Source organism: Melanotaenia boesemani, chromosome 14 (assembly GCF_017639745.1).
Source record: "Melanotaenia boesemani isolate fMelBoe1 chromosome 14, fMelBoe1.pri, whole genome shotgun sequence".
NCBI classification, from domain to species: domain Eukaryota; kingdom Metazoa; phylum Chordata; class Actinopteri; order Atheriniformes; family Melanotaeniidae; genus Melanotaenia; species Melanotaenia boesemani.
Window position 1 is genome coordinate 10,468,047 of NC_055695.1, and position 14,086 is coordinate 10,482,132.

The following is a 14,086-nucleotide window of genomic DNA, read 5'->3' on the forward strand; positions in this document are numbered from 1 at the left end:
CTGACTCAAATGTTTAAAAGTCAGTGGAGAGTGGTGGAGTATCACAGGGCTTATGGTTTAATCACATACAATATGACCTACTGACACACACACACACACACACACACACACACACACACACACACACACACACACACACACACACGCATAGTGCATGCACACACACTATTCAGTCACACTTTCAAAGTTTGAACACAGATTCTTTTCAACTTCATTTTCATCCTGATGACTGTGGGTCTGAAAGTTCAGTTACCTTGTGTTCCAGAAAAGCTTGTAACAGCCTTTATTTCACTAATCATGCTTGTTCACTATTAGAGTGATATTGTCACAGGTGTGGGTTATGTAGAAACGTGTATTAAGTAAATAGATGTAAGGCGAGGAGAATATTTAAGAGATTAAGATCTCATTTGTTTGCCTACAGTGACTGAAAACTGCAAAGAGCAATTTAACTGGATTTTCAGTCGTCCTAAATTAAACATGCCACACAGTCTGTTTGTCAGAAACTTGAGGCTTTGTAAAAGTTGGATGCATGTTAATACCAATCATTTGATAACATTTTTGCTCTCACTGTGCCCTTTTCAAACCAAAAGCAACAAGCAAGACAGAGAACAGTAGATATGAGCCACAGGGTAATGGCTTACATACTGTAGCCCTACTTCACTGTTTACAAGACTGTTAACAGGACTGTAAATCATTAAGTAAACATTACGGTTTGTTAAACAAGTTCACATAATCTTAAACAAATAATTAAGGCTGTAAACTAGAAAGATATGAGTCAGAAATTACATCTCAGATCTTTATGGCCATACAGGAAGCTTGTATTTAACCTGAACACATTACGGACAAACTAAAAGATCCTTTTAAGGAGACAGGAAGAGGGAAGAGGAAAATCACATAAAAACAAGAGACACGTGTTTTTTTTAGAGGATCTGGCAGTCTTGCTAAATTTTTATTTTATTATTATTTTTATTTGTTGTTATGCTTATAATGATTTTTTTTATTTCTTTTTATTATCATTGTAAAATGTTTTTATTATTTTGTTATAACCCTTTTAAAATAGAAAAATAAAATATAAGAAAAAGCTGGTAAAAGAAGAGCATTTCATTTTAAAGCATTATTATATTTAGTTGTACAGTATATACCTGAACAAATTAACATTTATACTTTGTATAGTGCCAATTCACAACAAAGTCTTCTCAAGGGACTTTACAGACGTAATTATGATTTAAGCCAATTCATTATGATTAAAACAAAGAAACAAACAATTAAAACATTAGTCCAGTTTATGACAACTGTGTTCATACAAGCCAAATCCATAAAACATGATTGTCTAGCAAAGGAAAACCAATGAATTACATTGAACTGTGTTTTTTGTTTGTGAACAGTCACTTACCTATAGTCAGTTATACCTACACTTCTTTCCGCCACCACACAAACTGGAGCAATAACCTACTGGAAGAGCAAATGCTAGCAGAAGGCAAGCAGGAAAGGGGTGAAGTAACACACGTTTTTTATGTGTATAAATAAACAACCAATTGAAGCATTAAAAACAGATATTCTCACAATGATAGTTGGGATAAACTCCTGCAATTTAAGCAGCACTTCCCTCACAGACTGTCTGCATCCCAAAAACAACACCATGGGCTTTTTGCTAACGTATCAAAATGACCATTAGTGGCTTTCAAGGAATATGGGACCTCTAGTGGTCATGAGAGCAACTGCATCTTAAGTCCAAAAATGGCACCTGTGATGGTGAGGATTGTAAAAAGAATTTATTTTAGTAATAATGATATTTTCTGAATGTAACTAAGCAACACCATTGCCTAAATTAAACCAGGAAGGGCTTTTGGTTTTAGTAAAGTGCTGCTGTGTCATGGGTAGGAAATGGTATCCAGGAGCACTTTTTACTGTATTGCTTAATCCCCCTTCACACACTGATTGAATTGAAAAAACACCATCCTATCATTTTAACCGACCTGTTCTAAAAGATTGGTTAGTGATGTGTCTATCAAACTTAACTGTCATTTGTCCCTCGCCCCTAAACCCTTCTGCGCATGCCTCCGTTCGCTTGCTCTCAGAGGGTTGGAGCATTAGCTAGCTCACTACATCAAAATATGATACACACTTAAATGTAAGGTACATTATGTCAGAAAAGGTGGTTTTATCGAGTCAGAAAAGAAAAACTGTTTTGAAAATGCTACTTCCAAGAACAAAAATGAAGGAGAGCAGCACAAGAGCAGAACAATGTTAGCATATCGATGCTGCCCAGCACTGTTGAACCCTCATTTCTGTGCTTTGGAGATGTGGCTTTGGGGGGGAAGTCTGAAGAAAGGGGATTTGAACTTTTAGATTGTGTATTTTAAAAATGTAGCTTGCTCTAACCGTTTTTCCGGGATCTCCTACTCTACCTTTAACTGGACATAAAGTCAATGAAAAACACTGTTGTAATATGCTGATCACAAATATACACCCTACAGATGAAAATAAATGGCTGAAAACACGATATGTAGCTTGTCGTCCAGCTGCCCCTCCTGCCTTCATTAGAGGACTTTGTGACTTTGTTGAAGAATCACTTGAAAGTGACAACTGTTCTAATGTGAAAATGCTCTAGACTTGCCTCTTGTAGGGGCAGTGCTTTATAGTTATGAGTTGTGTATGGAAAAATACCTATTTTGTTGATATATTTAGGGGGCTGGTTGTCTATTGTAACCATTTGCTCCCTAAAACTTAATTAATTTATACCACTTGATTCTCTGAAATTGTAACAATTCATCCTTCTCTCTTCTCCTTCTCTTTTCTTTTTCTTGGACAGTCTGCTCCCAACCCTTGCAACAGTAGAGCTCCGGAAGTTTTTGTGCCTGTTATTTTAGTAATTTGATTATTTAAACCAGCTTGACCGTAAGCTTGTTCTTTCCCTCTGGTTTCATTTAGCTCCCAAACAATTTATCTTTCTCAATAGACTAAAACAAACTTTCCTGTCCATCTAAGAAGACAAGGGCTTGGTCTTTTGAATATGTAAGACGAAAGCATTATGGGTAACAATAAGCAACCACAAATTATTTATTGTTTTCATTGGGGAATCTCTTGTTTCATACTCCCTGGGCATGTGTAAGGTCTCTCTGGCTTCCTACAACAGTCCAAATACATGGTGATTCTAATTTGAGCCTTGGAGTGACTGTTAATGTAACCTTTTTTTTGTGTTTTGTCTCATTTGTCTCCGGCTTGTACCCTGCTTCTTGCTCAGTGGAGGCTGGGATAGCAGTTCCCCTTTGTGATCATGAATGGGATGAAGCTGGAATAGAAAGTGGATGGAGTCTCTGACCACATGATTAAAGTTAGGACTGGACTGTTGGTTATTCATGTGACCACATCTGACATCATGTAGACCTAAACAGACGAGCAGGGGCAGCTGTTGCTCATCCGTCAGTGTTGAATCCTCAGCTCCTCCTGTTTGTATTTGTGATGTAATATTACAGATTAAAGAGCATGTGATAGCGTGATTACCCATCTGGCTGCAATTACTCAGCATTTTATTCAAATACGGGTGTAATCCTTTGCTCATAACTTTGATATAGCATTATGCTGAATTTAATAAATAAGCTTTGATTGAAACATCCTCACAATGTGTGAGAGAATGACTTAATTTAAATACAGAAATATTTGTTATTTGTTGTTCCAGTAAAAAAATTATAGCTGCCATTGTAACAAAAATGTGAGCATTATTGAGCTAATTACATTATTAGTTTAAAATATCCAAACATTGTCAGGTTTAAGTCTGCTTGTAGCTGTTCATTGTGTATTGATGGCTCTCCGGTCCCGCGCCACACTCACGAGCTCTGTTCGCTTCTCTCTCTCTCTCTCTCTCTCTCTCTCTCTCTCTCCGTTGCCTCTCAATTGGTCCAAGCTACTCGTCTGCTGAGACTGAGGGAGGAGGAGGAAGAGGAGGGAGAAATGGTCGGAGGGGAGCTCCGACTTTCAGCTATTTTACGCGCAAAAGCAGCTATTCCGTCCTCAAACCACAAAGCTGCTCGGTCTTTAAAGGTGGCTTGTTCATGATTTAATGACATGCAGCTGGCAAAAAAGACAGTTAGTGTGGTCAGCGCTCCAGTTTGGTTTGAATTTTGTTTCTATCTAAGAAAAAAGTGGACAAGCAAGAACCCAGTGATGATGTAAATAACAACAAAAGACTAAAAGCGACTGGAGAGTGTGGATTACGCTCCTCGGAGGGTGGACGACTGTGGAGTAAACATATCCCAGCAGAGGATGGAGAAAAACACCTGCTGATAGGGAATAAATGTGGTGACAGCTGCGCTCTCTCATCCGAAACCAACGCGCGCGACGCGTCGGGATTCCCTTTGTCCCCACGTGTGGATGAGCTGAGGAGAAGACGCGAGGTATTTCTCGGTTATTACATTTTATTTGCTGGTCTTACGCCATTTTTTAAAATTATTTTATTTTGTAGAGTTCTGAAAGCAACAATGAAAGAAGGGACTGAATATATCGCCTGTTTTAAGATGGACACTGGATTTTGTTTGCCGTTGTGTTTAAATACTGCAAGTTCAGCCTAGGCGCAGGCATTAATCACAGATGTTTCCACTTTATTAATTAACGCATCGTGCACCCGCTCCAACTAGTCAAGAGTTCCCTGTACATCGTAGTAGGCTAATATTCCATTTACATATATGTTAGGCAATTCTAGCTTGACTTCTTTTAGAATCTACTCTCGAGGTGTAACTTTGGCTATTTATCGTTATTTGAGAAGTTTTCACTATGTTGCATATTCCGTAGCTCCCAAAGTACACATAGGGCATGAAGGTATGCTTGCAAGTGCATTAAATAAATAATCCTTATAGTTTTTCAAAATGCCTTTTGAACCCTATTATGACTGACCTACATGGTTTATTTTTGTATGTCGTTTAACAAATCTTTCTGTCAGTGAACGTGACGTTTTAATTTCCAGCAGCATATTTTTCATAGAATAACAGCACCTAGAGATTAATCCATCAAGGATTTTATCATTGAGCAAATGGCAGACACTGCATGCCAAGAGGCGCTTTAGATATTATCATATTCAGTATGAAGTGGCACATAACAACCTTTCAGACCTCGATTTTATGTCGACCATGAGCTGAAATGGAGATTGTTGTACAATCGGAAGTTCCCCAGGTCTATAAGGAACTCCCACTCCTGGGACTCCCGGGAGTGAAAGATCCAGATCAGCAGGGCGTCCTGCTTTGTAAATGAAACTGTGAAAAAGGAAAAATCAACGTGTTCATGAGCTTTATGGTGGGAGTACTTCCTCTTTCTACACCTTATAAAGCGTTTTTATTTTTTTTTTTTAAACTTCCCCTCTCATATAACCAGTTACGTCATTGTCTAGCTCTCCATTTCATGACTGACTCTATTTATGCCATTTACTCCTTCATATTTGAGTCCCTCAGCTCCTCTCACGCACCTGCCAAAGTTGCCAGCCTTTGCCTCTTTTTATGACTCACTTTCTCACTCGACAGGTGTCCTATGTAGCTCTGTCCGTATGAGTGCTCTGTCCAAAATTCAGTCCATTGATCTGTTGGCTTAAACTGAATGTTTAAATGTGGAAACACACTGATCCGTGTGCAGAGCACTTGGTGGTAAGGTACTAGTGCATTCGGTCCTTTAGTATGTGAGCAAATATATCTGCAAAAGCGATTCTATTATCTTTTGGGGCCCCAAGCAAAATTTCATAGGGGCATGTCCCTTTTTTCTTTTATATCATATACCTACAACAATAACATTAATATAATCTTAAAAGGCTTTATTAGTGTTAAATATCTCAAATGCAACTTTTTGATATTCTTGAGGATAGCTTTTAGTTTTCTTAGTTCCTCATTATTTACTATTTTTATTTAATTGAACAGGGACGATATTATTTAACATGGCTCCAGTATAAAAGATTAAACTGTGCGGCTGAAACCCCCATTACGAATCTTTTGGATGACCTTTACAGCATAGTACAGGACATAGTACAGGTACCTGCCATCTGTTCATCTTAGTACATTTCTTGCCAATAAATGCTATAATTTGACATTTTTAGCTTGACCTTTTTAGCTCAGGTGGACACGGCTTTAATTTGACATTGTCCAAGTTATGTTTTATTTTCACCCTAATGACACCTAGGAAGTCAACAGCAGGACAGACTGCGCTGCTCTGAGCTAAATTAGCTTATGGACTATCTATCTATCTATCTATCTATCTATCTGTCTATCTATCTATCTATCTATCTATCTATCTATCTATCTATCTATCTATCTATCTATCTATCTATCTATCTATCTATCTATCTATCTATCTATCTATCTATCTATCTATCTATCTATCTATCTATCTATCTATCTATCTATCTATCTATCTTTCTTTCTTTCTTTCTTTCTTTCTTTCTTTCTTTCTTTCTTTCTTTCTTTCTTTCTTTCTTTCTTTCTTTCTTTCTTTCTTTCTTTCTTTCTTTCTTTCTTTCTTTCTTTCTTTCTTTCTTTCTTTCTTTCTTTCTTTCTTTCTTTCTTTCTTTCTTTCTTTCTTTCTTTCTTTCTTTCTTTTCTTTCTTTCTTTCTTTCTTTCTTTCTTTCTTTCTTTCTTTCTTTCTTTCTTTCTTTCTTTCTTTCTTTCTTTCTTTCTTTCTTTCTTTCTTTCTTTCTTTCTTTCTTTCTTTCTTTCTTTCTTTCTTTCTTTCTTTCTTTCTTTCTTTCTTTCTTTCTTTCTTTCTTTCTTTCTTTCTTTCTTTCTTTCTTTCTTTCTTTCTTTCTTTCTTTCTTTCTTTCTTTCTTTCTTTCTTTCTTTCTTTCTTTCTTTCTTTCTTTCTTTCTTTCTTTCTTTCTTTCTTTCTTTCTTTCTTTCTTTCTTATTTTTTTATTTTTTTATTTATCACATACATAATGTGACTACTACTCCCAGCAACAGCTCGAGATGGGGCCCCTTCAGGAAGTTCTGTGCTGGTTGACCACTGTCATAGCTAACTTTCCACATTGTCACTGCTTTGTTGCAATTCTAAGTTGGTTGACCCTTAAGCTTGGGAGCCCACTTTGGGCTCAGGGCCCCAAGCATTTGCCTGTTATACCTGTTGATAAGCACTGCCTCAGTAACTCTGTCCAAACTGGCTGGGAGTACCTGCATAAATTTAACTGGTATCATTATTTTGCCTATAACTGTTGTACTGACCCTCGTTAAAGCTTTAATTAAGTGCTCTGAAATGTCCTTAGTCTGACTACATGGAATGTATTTAGTGTTGGTGAGGGTTACTCAGAGCGTTTGCATGCACAATTCACCTTCTGGATATTCACTAGAGCAGTGGTTCTCAAACTTTTTACAGTATGTACCACATGAGAAAATATCGAGCTCACCAAGTACCACCATCATGAAAAACCTGAACATACAGTAGCAAACATATTAAGCTATAACATACATAGCTATTAGCTATGGACAGTTCATAAAGAAACTGGGCTGCACGGTGGTGTGGTGGTTAGCACCACAGCCTCACAGCAAGAAGGTCGCTGGTTTGAATCTCAGCTGGAGAGGGAGGTTCGAACTTTGTGGCCTTTCTGTGTGGAGTCTGCATGTTCTCCCCGTGTATGCCTGGATTCTCTCCAGGTTCTACAGCTTCCTCCCACCGTTGTGGTTGTTTGTCCCCTATGTGTTGGCCCTGCGATGGACAGGTAACCTGTCCAGGTGTACCTGCCTCTCACCGGTAATGCTGGAATAGGCTCCAGCTTACCCGCGACCCTTAATGTTTAATAATTTTATTAAAAAATATTTATGACTTTCCTCTAAGAACCACCAAGAGGGCTCTCGCGTACCATTGGTGGTACACGTACCACAGTTTGAGAATATAGGCACTAGAGTAATTGTACATTCTGTAATTTCTCACTTGGCATGCTTGCTAGCCAATCAGCATGCTCTCAGTCATGATCTGTACTTTCACCCAGCAAGTGGCAAGAGTATTTGATCACAATGGATCATTCGTATTATGCAGGATAATTAATTTAGGAAGCCTCTCTGGCACAGATTAAAACCTGGTAATTCAGCTGCCATACTGTGATTCTGTTTGCATATTGTATTTACAACATAAATCTAAGCAATCATTTATTCAGACATCTTTTTCATATTTTTGTATTTTCAGGACTATGAGTCACTTTTTTTCATAGTTCAGTTGGTACTTCGACTTATAGTGAGGTGTGACAAAAAAATAATTAATAATTAATTAATTTTTTAAAAAATTAATTAATTGTAAAACCAATGCATTTAATTGCAGTATGTGTTCCAAACAACGGAGAACTTTTGTCAGTGCTTGATTTTCAGTACACCAATAACGACACGTCAGAGCATGGGCGCTACAATTAGCAAGTTGTCAGACCCCTCTAGCGATTCCTTTTTTTTTTTTTTTTCTTTTTTTTTTTTTTTTTTAAAAAGCGACCAGGAGCAAATCTAGAGACCTTTTGTGGTGATATTGGAGACTTTTGGAGACTGACGTGAATGCACACAATGTTTACTGTTCTCAATAGGCAGTGGTGCTGACTCAGACCCCTCCCCCGTCCAAAAACACTAAACAGCCTCTGTTCTTCTGACTGATTGCTTCATTCCCAGCTTCTAGCTTCAGCCTCCAAAGCAGGAGATGTTCACCTCAAAGATGCTGCTGGCTGATCCCGTCCTGGCTTACTGTCAGCTATTAATGCCTTTTAATGAAAACTGGGGACGAAAACATTAAATAAGTTAAAAGTACTGTAACATGTCATAGACTCTTAATCAGAGAGCAGCCGGAGCTGTTGTTAAAGTACTTAAAATGACACTTTAATTTTAGGTCTGTTCATTTTTGGCCAGGCATATTTTCTATTTCTTTTTTTACTATTTTGAATTGAAATGCAAATAAATACATTTTTCCAGACATTACTAGAATTTAAACTTTCAATATTTGTGTCTGTTGTCCATTAAAATCCATTTAAATTAAAAAATGTTGCTTTTTGGGACAAATATTGTTATGTGTTTAAAATACAATTAATCAAGATTAATATCTGTTACCTTTATGTGCAATGAACAACTAACCCGGCTACTTCATATTTACCATGAAACTTTGCACGCGGCGGTGTCTGTCTTTAAATGCGAAATGTGATGTATACATGTTCTTACTTTCTCAGCACCTCAATCGGCTGTTCATTAAGTGTAATAAGGAGACTAGTTTTCCCTCAGTTTAAAAAAATCCTGGAGGAAACTCTGGTGTTAACATACCGGACACACATTCAGCTTGTTGTTTCTTGTGCTATTGTGCAGTTGAAGAACTTACAGATTAAATGTTTGTTCTTGGTCTTGGATTTTGTGAAATAAATTTAAAAATAAATGTGACTTAGAGTCCAGTGAGACTTATGTTCTTTCCCTCTTCATTTTATGACTGATGTGACTTAAAATACAGTAAGTAAGCCAGCACATTTCAGATTCTTCTGCAGTTTATTTTGGGGTCTGAGTTGGGGCGGCGTGGCTCAGTGGGTAGAGTGGTCATCTTGTTGCCTGAGGGTTGCCAGTTCGATACTCTGCCTGTCAAGCCTGTCAAGCTTATGCCGAGGTGTCCCTGAGCAAGACATGAACCCCAAAATGCTCCTGATGGGTTGTGGTTGAGCGCCTTGCATGGCAGCTTCTGCCATCAGTGTGTGAATGTGTGTGTAAATGGGTGAATGTGATGTATAAATGTAAAGTGCTATATAAATGCAGACCATTTACCATTTACAATTTTGATGATATCTTCACCTATTTGCTTCAGCAAGCCCCTCCTCATCTGAATGAAGCAGGTATCACTGTGATGATTGTGTTCTTTGGTTTCTCTTTTTGTTAAAGATGATTCAGTCTATACTTCTGTGTGACAACCTACAGAAAATACATGTGGATGTCTCCTGATGAACAGACTACAGTTTATGTGATTGAAGCGTGGCATGTCTGACAGGATGGTCAGCAGCACCACAGGGAACTGTACTCTCACTGTTTCTCTTCTCTCTGTACATCTCAGACTTGCTGTACAGTTCAGCTGTGTCATCTGTCAAATTATTCAGATAACTGTAGCTGGGGGACTGGGCAGTGGTGAACAAGGCTGACTACAAGGTACAGATCTACCACTTTCCCAGCTGGTGTGGAAATCATTGCCTGATTTTGCTCATAAAACAGACAAAGGAGATGACTAAGAGAAAGTCAAACCCCATTTCCATACTTGAAGAGAAGTTTGAGGTGGTTGCGGTCTACAGATGCCTGGGTGTACAAATTGACTGAAAATGCAACACTCATTTACAAGAAGATGTTGAATATCTTCCCGTAGTCTCGGGTAGATGATGCAGTTGTCTTTGTAACAACAGAGTCTGTGACTTAATAAAATTGAACATACTGATGAAGAAAGCTGGATCTGTTCTGGGAACCATTCGAGGGTCCTGTGTGTGATTTTGGAAGGAAAAGTGTATAAAGTTCTCAAAAGATTAGACAAAACTACACTATAATATACTGATTTAAACAATGTGTCCTCAGTAAAACGTTTCTTCAGCTGTACTGCAGTAAGGATTGGCAGAGGAGGTCATTCTTGCTACAGTAATAACTTTTCCATGATTTTCTACAGTGATTTTGTTTTTCTTTACACACTTAATAACACAGATGTTTGTATGTGCATATTTACATGTTTACTCAAAAGCAAGAATGATGCATAACATTCTTTGGGGATTTAAGGTTGAATGTAAGTGATAAAAAATCGTATGCCTCAAATTTCTATATGTACAAGAAACATGGACAATTCTACTCAAAGCTAATATCAGCTCCTAAGTCAGTGGGGGTTCTCTGAATGACCTACTTTTAGAGCTCCCAGTGTATTAATCATTGTAAATAAAGTGGTTTTGAATTTCATATCTAAACACTTGATTTGTTTTTTTTAAGTAGTGCTTGTAAGCTTATGCAAATTTTAATTCACCCTGTCTAGTTTTTGTGTTTACAGGGATAAAGATGGAGACCTTTCGGTAATATAAAAACTGTCATTAAAGCAGAGGGAGAATGAGTTGTCTTCATCATGAGATGTTCAGTGTTTGGACTATCCATTATCCAGCACCATCTCTTCCTTCATACATGTTATATTAAGCTCTGTTCTGCTTTGGTAAAACATGCTCCAGAGAACAGTTTGTCCATTTCCAACTGACAAGCCCTGCTCGTCAGACACCCAATTATATTATCCTGCCATTTTAATTACAATATGAATTAAAGAAATGTTAAAGGCTCTGATCTCATAGGGTATCTGATTACAAGTTTAGTCCAGTTAGCTAAGTGGAGGACTCGTTGTGCTTACATCTTACTGGTAATTTAATAGTAGCTAGAGCTAATATTTCCTTTTTAAAAATTTTTATGCAAATTTTTTGGGAGCTTATAGGATTGAGTTTGGGGATGGTTAAATAGTTTTATACCATCCCAATACACAAAATACACCTGCTAAATGTCCTTCTCAAAGAGCAAAATCCAAATACTGAAAGGCAACCATGGGACAAATCAACCGCCAATTATTCCTCTGTATGGGAATTTTTGCTACAGGTGTGCAGCTGTGCTATTTTGGTTTCTAGTGTTGCTGTTTTGTGTTGTGTCCAAGTAAAAAAAATTTAGATGAAACCTCAGGAGAGAGTATTGTACACATATTTACTGTACAAGTTTCATTTGTAAGCTGCTTATGCATATTGTCAAATGTGCTAAACAGAACTTCGATGGTGTTACCGTTAGAAGTGTAATTATTAAGATGTTTTTATGTTTTGATCTCTACCTTGTTGGCATCAGTAGTTCCTTCTGGACCAAAGACCAGTCTTAATAGCCTAAGGAAGATTATTACAGGGGTCCTTTGGTGTGAATTGAGGTTAGGGTAAAGGGTGAGGCTGTAAGGAATTTGGTGTATAAGGATAGCTAAGCAAAGCTTGTTTTTGTGAGTGTTTGCATTAACTAAAATGCAATCTTGAAACCATCGGCTATCAGATTTGGCTTTTTGTCAAGGTATTTTGTTTACTTTTATTAAATCAGTTTAAGTGAAAACCCTTCAAGTCCCCCAAAATATTGCCTCCTAAAACTAAATCATCATGTGAACATTGATAAAAACCAAGATCTTACCAGATTGTAGATTAACTGGCCTTCGTTTCTTGTAATACACTTTTTTTTTTTTTCTTTTTAAAAAAAAATCTTTGGGCCATCAAGCATTGTCTGGTTTATATGGATATTATTTTGATTACCATAACACACACTCATATTTGATGGATACAAAGAGTGACAAGGAAAAACAGACCCAGGTGTGTATGAAAATAGAAAAACTTCAACCAAGATTTGGAAAACATGTTGGGAGTTAGAGGTCACCTGGTTCCTGTAAAAAACAACTGCACTATATTTTTTTAAGACAATTATGCTTTTGATATAGATATGCAAGGAAGTCCTATTTCTCTGACATAATTAGCAAAAACTGTTAGAATGCTCGGGCCTTATTCGCTACTGTCAGTAACACCTGAACTTTATTCAACCAAGGCCTGCAATGTGTTTGCCAAATTCTTGACAGATAAAATCCAGAATATCAGACAAGCAGTTGGTTCATCAACAGCAGGTTAAAGAGACATTCTGTGTCCATTGAAAACCAGTTTAAACACCATGACACAGTTTAATCCCATTAATAGCATAGATCTGGGGGACATCTTACATCAGCTGAACTCCTCTTGCTGTTTGTACTTCCTGCTCACAGGTTTTTTTTTTTTTTAGAAAGGTCTCAGAGACTCTGGAGCAATCTGTTACAGATTGTGAACTTGTCTTTAACTTTGGGCATCCTCCCAGAGCTTCTAAAAACAGCTGTAATCAAACCTCCGCCAAAAAGGGACAATCCAGACACAACACAAATGAGCCACTACAGGCTGATGTCAAATCTAAGTAAGATCATCGAAAAAGCCACTTTTTAACAGCTAAATGTTATTTTAACACAAAACAACTGCTACAAGTCTTTCAGTCACCTTGCTGCCTGACTCTGACAGTAAGACTTTGAATAAATACCAACGTAAATAAACATAGTTTTTAATTTACTGACTAATTAAACACCAGAGAATGAAAATACATCATATGGAAATGTTATTGTTTGTAATGTTAAATTTTATTGGCTATGTTTTTTAACAAGTAAAACTGTTTTAAACCACACCTGCCAACAAACATTTTTACTCAGGACTGTTTTATAAATTGTAGGCAAGCCAAGTTTATTTTTTATAACATATTGCATGTAAAAGACATTTCAAAGTGTTTTACATAAAACGTTACAAGCAATACAGCAGGGTGCAGAAGAATTATGAAAACAAACTTTAAAAATAAAAGAACTTTTAAAGACAAAAGAAGTAAAATAAAAAAAAATGCAAGAAATTAACAGTTGCTTTGATAAAAGGTGGCAAATGGAAAAGTTTTTAATCCTGATATAAAACTTGAGTTTCAGCAGATCTAAAGTTTTCTGAGTTTGTTTCACATGTGAGGAGCATAAAAGCTGAATGCTGCCTCTCCATGTTTAGTTCTGACTCTGGGTACAGAGAGGCAGACGTGACCCTGAAGCCCTAAAAGGAATCTTGTTGGTTCACTGCAAACCACAAGGTCTTCGATGTATTTTGGTCCCAAACCATTAAATGCTAAACTAACAGCATGCTTTTTAAATTGTTTATACTTCTTCAACTATAAAACTGTCAAGTCATCATAGTGATCCTTCTCCTAATGCAGCTGTAGCGATGACCTCATGATACAACTGTGGAGGCCAGCCAGAGGAGAGCAAGCAACCACCAACAGCAGTGGTGTGAAAGGGATGGCACCAGCTTGCAGAAAGAGAATCTGCAACTGCTGCTGCTCCGGAGACTCGGACTGAGGCAGTCATCTGTTGCACTAATTATTCCGTCTCGTATGCACATCATCATATATCATCACATAGCTGGGATTGGCTCCACATTGCCACACCTTCTCCACCTGCTCCCTGGTTTGTTGCCCTTCAGACCTATCACTGCTGCTGCTTCCTCTCTCCAAGGACAAAAGGCCGTGGCATCCCTTTATTCAGCAGCTACTG

The 14,086-nt window shown here is 37.5% G+C and overlaps 1 protein-coding gene across 1 annotated transcript in view; it reads left to right on the forward strand.

Moving 5' to 3' along the window:
- Positions 1-4,013: 4,013 nt before the first annotated feature.
- Positions 4,014-14,086, forward strand: part of pde4ba (phosphodiesterase 4B, cAMP-specific a) — a 178,537-nt gene continuing 168,464 nt past the window's right edge. Inside the window, 1 exon segment of the mRNA XM_042005576.1 lies at positions 4,014-4,394. The gene's annotated coding sequence lies outside the window, so the exon portion shown is untranslated.